Here is a 6,315-nt window from a genome sequence, read left to right as displayed (position 1 = left end):
GTATGATTTTGCACAATCTTTCTCCTCTTTATCACCAAGGTATTTAATAAGTTCAAGAAGATAAACCCTTTCCGCGCCCCATTCTGATGTCTGCCTGTAAATTACCTGTAAAATCGAGTAGGTATCAAGAGCAAAAGTGCTTAGATTTTGAATCCCACAAAATATATTCCTTTTTTGAGCATGATAGCGAATGCATGTCCTCGGTAGTAATTTTCCCAGAATTGTTTTTTTTAATCCTGGTCCGAACTAGAGCTGGGGTGAAAATTCTATCCCTAACACCGGCAAGTCCGACAACACCACTCAGTGGCGGCAATGATGTAGCTGCTGCAGCAGACACATAACCAACAGTGTGTGGTGGCTGTCAGCGCCGATACTACTGCTGCTGCTGCTGCTGTAGGGAGAGGGAAGAGATGCCGCAGCACTGCCGCAGCAGACGTAAGGTCTCTGTTATACACACGCTGCGCAGCAGATGTAGCTGTCAGACCTTTGTCTCGTGTGACGGTTCACGTTGCAAGCTCTGGCGGCTTGTGTGTGGGGAAGTTTGTTATGGACCCTCCATGTGTTTGTGTGTGTGTGTGTGTGTGTGTAGTTGCTTACATGGGATAAACTGGTGTGGGTTGTTCAGGTTGTGTTTGAGAAAACTGGATTCTTTTCTTTTTGTTTCCATGTGAAGTGTTTATGTGAAGGAAAACTGTGAAAACTGCCACCGAATGTAAACGAAAGTCGTCTTGTTGGCTGATTGTGTTTAGCAACAAATAAATACTACAGTAAATGTTGCAAACATTGTGTATGAAGGTAGGCTAATAATTCAAAGTGAAACCCAGGTGACGTAAACTTCTTTTTTTTTCCCCTTTCCTTCCGAATACAAGGCCAGGAATTTTATTCGTAGAGTGGAATCTGCGTGTGCTTAAACCTGTGAATATTGATAAAGCCCGCGCTGATCCATTCCGCGATTTGGAATTAAATCGACCAGAAAATTTCTATAGCTGGCTGGTGATTGTTCAACTTTGCGTTCAGCGGTGAGTCAGCTGATCATTGATTTCATAATGATCACGTGCAACCTTTCAATGTCAGACTGCTGTTGATCTTACGGCCGTGCAACAATAACGAGTGTCATCGATATATAATCAGAGTGTGTGCAAGAGACAGTGAGTTTGAGCATCACTTCTGTGAGATATGCAAACGAGATTGTGTTTGTGTAACTAATTGTGTCTACGATGCTTTGTGAAAACCATTGCTTCATGAATCGCAACACATAACATTCGGTAAGCTCTCCAGCCTTGGCAATCGTATTTGACACGTGTGTGTCAGAACTGATATTTTAATTAACTTTTCTTATTGTATTGTATTTCTCTTTTTGTCACAACAGGTTTCTCTGTGTAAAATTCGGGCTGCTCTCCCCAGGGAGAACGCGTCGCTACACTACACCGCCACTTTTTTTTTTTTTCCTGCGTGCAGTTTTATCTGTTTTTCCCATTGAAGTGGATTTTTCTACAGAATTTTGCCAGGAAAAACCCTTTTGTTGCCGTGGGTTCTTTTACGTGCGCTAAGTGCATGCTGCACAAGGGACCTCGGTTTATCGTCTCGTCCGAATGACTATCGTCTAGACCACCACTCAAGGTCTAGTGGAGGGGGAGAAAGTATCGGTGGCTGATCCGTGATTCGAACCAGCGCGCTCATATTCTCTCGCTTCCTAGGCGGACGCGTTACCTCTAGGCCATCACTCCACTACATATCATTTAGTGTTGTATATGCAGACCAGCCTGCATCCTTTGATTCAAACTTTAACTTAGTGAGCCAGTTAGTACTCCTTCGTATTCGAGAGTTACATATACATATATTTTTAAGAATCAATAATATCGATAGCATTAGTTACAACAGTTCGATAATTACGTCGTTTGCCTTACATCTCATTCGTAGCATCTTGGCTTAACATTTAACCGTGCAGTTAAAATTTCGTGGTCTATTTGAGACTTGCGGCAGAAAATAGATACAAAGGCCCACTGTCCAGTTGACGACTGAAGCGATCGATTTAATGAGAGAGTGAGTGATTGTGCCCCCCTTGTCGCCCGATTTCACGTGCACTGTTGCCAAGCAAGGGGACGATTTTAACAGCAAATCGATTTTCCGTTCTGGGTGACAGTGAGCGGGGAATAATAATGACGTGTGTTGACCGTCCTGTCATTACGTCACTAGGGCCGCGCACCACCCGTTCTTCCTTTCTGCCCGTTAAGGTCTGTTTTAGTGCACTGTGTCCCGGGTTTGGTGAATGTAACTGCTGCAAGGTTAAAAGAAGCAACAAAGTTGAAACCGTCGTGGTATTGATAACAATGATAGCAATACTCATAATGATAATAATAACAATAATGATACTACTACTACTACTACGAATAATAAATAATAATGATAATCATCATCATCATCATCATAATGATAATGATAATCATAATCATAATAATCATGATGATGATGATGATGATGATAATAATAATCTCTTCTTCGTCGTCTTCTTATTCTTCTGTTCTCTCTGTTTCTGTCTCCCTTTTTCTCTGTTTTCTGTCTGTCTCCCTCTCTCCCTCTGTCTGTCTGTCTGTCTCCCTCTCTCCCTCTGTCTGTCTGTCTGTCTCACTCTCTTCCTCTGTCTGTCTGTCTGTCTCCCTCTCTCCCTCTGTCTGTCTGTCTGTCTCCCTCTCTCCCTCTGTCTGTCTGTCTGTCTCCCTCTCTTCCTCTGTCTGTCTGTCTGTCTCCCTCTCTCCCTCTGTCTGTCTGTCTGTCTCCCTCTCTCCCTCTGTCTGTCTGTCTGTCTCCCTCTCTCCCTCTGTCTGTCTGTCTGTCTCCCTCTCTCCCTCTGTCTGTCTGTCTGTCTCCCTCTCTTCCTCTGTCTGTCCGTCTCCCTCTCTCCCTCTCTCTGTCTGTCTGTCTCCCTCTCTCCCTCTGTCTCTCTGTCTGTCTCCCTCTCTCCCTCTGTCTGTCTGTCTCCCTCTCTCCCTCTCTCCCTCTGTCTGTCTGTCTGTCTCCCTCTCTTCCTCTGTCTGTCTGTCTGTCTCCCTCTCTTCCTCTGTCTGTCTGTCTGTCTCCCTCTGTTCCTCTGTCTGTCTGTCTGTCTCCCTCTCTCCCTCTTTCTGTCTGTCTGTCTGTCTCACTCTCTCTTTCTCTCTCTGTCTGTCTGTTTATCTGTCTGTCTGTCTGTCTCCCTCTCTCCCTCTGTCTGTCTGTCTGTCTCACTCTCTCTTTCTCTCTCTCTCTGTCTGTTTATCTGCCTGTCTGTCTCTGTCTCCGTCTCTCTGTCCATGGCTCTCTCTGTCTCTGTCTCTCTGTCTCTCTCTCTCTCTTCGCTGTCCATAGACATTACCCTGTGTACTAAGCTCTAACAGCTGCAATCTTGGCAAAGCCAAATGTGTGGTAATGTGTTCTCCGTGTGTGCACAGGTTTAGGGTGCTTCTGTACTGTGGCCAACACACACACGCACACACGCACACACACACACACACACACACACACACACACACACACACACACGCACACACACACACACACACACACACACTCTCTCTCTCTCTCTCTCTCTCTCTCTCACGTGCATCCGTGTACATATGTATGCATGCTCCAGGTGTTTGCTTGCATCTTTGCGTGATATGTTGTGGGAATGTGTAAAATACTCGAGGATATTCGGTATGTAGTAGAACACCGATAAAGAAGGGATGAATCATGTCGCTTCTCCTTTCCCACTGTTTGCTTTTGTCTGAAATTTCTAGCGGTCTACTAACAGTTAATTAATTGATGCTTCTGGTGTCATTCCCACAATTGGAACCGCTCTCTCTCTCTCTCTTTCTACCTGTCTCTCTCTCTCTCCTTCTCTCTCTCTCTCTCTCTCTCTCTCTCTCTCTCTCTCTCTCTCTCTCTCTCGACGTCTCTCTTCACGTGCATTTTCTAATTATCTCGGTTCTGTGCTATGGACAATATCTTCAGCATTGAAACATCAAAACGAGAAAACGTGTCTGTCCTTCCGCCTCTCTCCCTCTCTCTCTCTCTCTTTGTTGCTCACACACCCCACCCCTCTCTCTCTCTTTCTTGCTCTCTCTCTCTCTCACACACACACACACACACACACACACACACACACACGTACACACACCCTCTCTATCTCTCTTTCTTGCTCACACACACACACACACACACACACACACACACACACACACACACACACACACACACACACACACACACACACACACACACACACACACACACGTACACACACCCTCTCTATCTCTCTCTTTCTTTCTCACACACACACACACGCACACACACACACACACACACACACACTCTCTCTCTCTTTATTGCTCACACACACACACACACACACTCTCTCTCTCTCTCTCTCTCTCTCTCTCATTCCCTTTACCTAACTCTTACAGGCTGTGCACCTCAGCTGATGATCACACGATTTAATGAACTCTTTTTGCGGGGTATAGTAATCCTCCAGCCTCATATTTTCCCCACATTTTTTTTTTCCGCCGGGCATTGTCAGGGTAAGTCTAGATTTACGTTCTTTGATCATCAGAGAATTAGAAGGAACGTTCCCCCAGCTTCCTGCTCTTCACAGGAGAAACAGCAAATAGTTCTGGGAGGGATGGGAATGGGTGAGTCGGTGCTAGAGAGAGAGAGAGAGAGAGAGAGAGAGAGAGAGAGGGACAGAGAGAGAGGGGGAGGGAGAGAGAGGGGGAGGGAGAGAGAGGGGGGAGAGAGAGAGAGAGGGACACAGAGAGAGAGGGGGGGAGGGAGAGAGAGAGGGGAGAGAGAGACAGAGAGAGAGAGACACAGAGAGGGAAAGAGAGAGACAGAGACACAGAGAGAGGGGGAGAGGGAGAGAGAGAGAAAGAGAGAGAGAGAAAGAGACAGAGGGAGAGGGAGAGAGAGAGGGGAAAGAGAGAGTGAGAGAGGGAGAAAGAGAGAGAGAGAGGGACAAAGAGAGAGGGGGAGAGGGAGAGAGAGAGGGGAGAGAGAGAGAGAAAGAAAGAGAAAGAGAGAGACAGGGACACAGAGGGGGGAGGGAGAGAGAAAGGGGAGAGAGAGACAGAGAGAGAGAGAGAGAAAGAGAGAGGGAAAGAGAGAGACAGAGAGAGGGGGAGAGAGAGAGAAAGGGACAGAGAGAGATGGGGAGAGGGAGAGAGAGAGAAAGAGAGAGAGAGAAAGGGACAGAGAGAGGGGGAGAGGGAGAGAGAGAGAGAGAGAGATTCTAGATGATTTATTCATATAGGCCAAGGCCCCTAATGAAGGGGTATATGAACAGACAACTATGAAAAACAAAGAAAAACAAAAACATGTCACATAATACAACATACATAGAAAAATCGATATAACATAAGTTCAAATGAAAACTAGCCTAGCAACAAAACAGTGTTTTCATGACGTAATAGTTTCTCGGACTTTGAAAGCTTTATATAAATACAAAACAAGGTTTCTAACAATTTCACAGGATGTTGAGGACATTAACAAGTTCAATTTAAACATATTTGGTTGTCTATAATATCTAGGCTTAATAAATGATTCTCGAATATCCCTCAAAGCTGGACAACAAAGGACAAAGTGCATTTCATTTTCTGTCGAATCTTTGCATAATGGACAAATCAGATCAGTGTCATTACATATTCTGTATCTATAATGATGAACCGCTAGCTCAGAAATACCTAACCTGAATCTTGTTGTTATATATTTCAAATGTCTATCCATATTCAGGTAGGGTTGCAAGTCTGGGCCATTGCTGAAATTCCTATAAAAAGCAAATCTTTCACTATTTTGAATATGATCAGACCATTTCTGCCATCTACAATCGATCAAACGTTGGCGAAAAGCACAAATAAATGACTGAATGCTCCCAACACCTTGGTTTAAACATACAAAACCAAACCCATACTCAAATAAACAGTGACGTATTTTTGTTACCCAATTTACTTTGCCTCTGGTATCTAAATCAAACAGCATATCATAAGCTTTACGAGGTAATCTGTTGGCATCCATTTCTAATAACCTTAACCAATAACGAATACATTTAACTGCAGCAGCTAAATACATCGGGTACCGATTTGTTTCTCCATAAACTAGATCATTAGGAGTTTGCCTTTCAACACCTAAAAATGTCTTCAAATCAAAAGTATGAACTGATTCACAATGAACAGTGGCTCCATCTAGGCCCCACAACTCCGAACCGTATAACAGAACTGGCTGTACCTGAGCATCAAACAGTTTAATAAATAAATCAAAAGAGGTATTATTGAACACATGGAACTTTTTCATAATACAGATTAATGC

At 44.4% G+C, this 6,315-nt stretch overlaps 1 protein-coding gene across 9 annotated transcripts in view; it reads left to right on the top strand.

Moving 5' to 3' along the window:
• The first annotated feature begins 360 nt into the window (after window positions 1–360).
• Window positions 361–6,315, top strand: part of LOC143293444 (endothelin-converting enzyme homolog) — a 96,667-nt gene continuing 90,712 nt past the window's right edge. For 2 of the 9 annotated variants that reach the window (XM_076604302.1, XM_076604303.1), the window contains exon 1: window positions 380–1,265. The gene's annotated coding sequence lies outside the window, so the exon portion shown is untranslated. Of the gene's footprint in view, window positions 1,266–6,315 lie in introns of all 9 variants that reach the window. The other 7 variants (XM_076604308.1, XM_076604307.1, XM_076604304.1 and 4 more) reach the window with 7 other exon arrangements.

The sequence above is a fragment of the Babylonia areolata genome, chromosome 19 (assembly GCF_041734735.1).
Source record: "Babylonia areolata isolate BAREFJ2019XMU chromosome 19, ASM4173473v1, whole genome shotgun sequence".
In the NCBI taxonomy this organism is placed as follows: Eukaryota; Metazoa; Mollusca; class Gastropoda; order Neogastropoda; family Buccinidae; genus Babylonia; species Babylonia areolata.
This window is presented reverse-complemented; position numbering and strand designations above follow the sequence as displayed.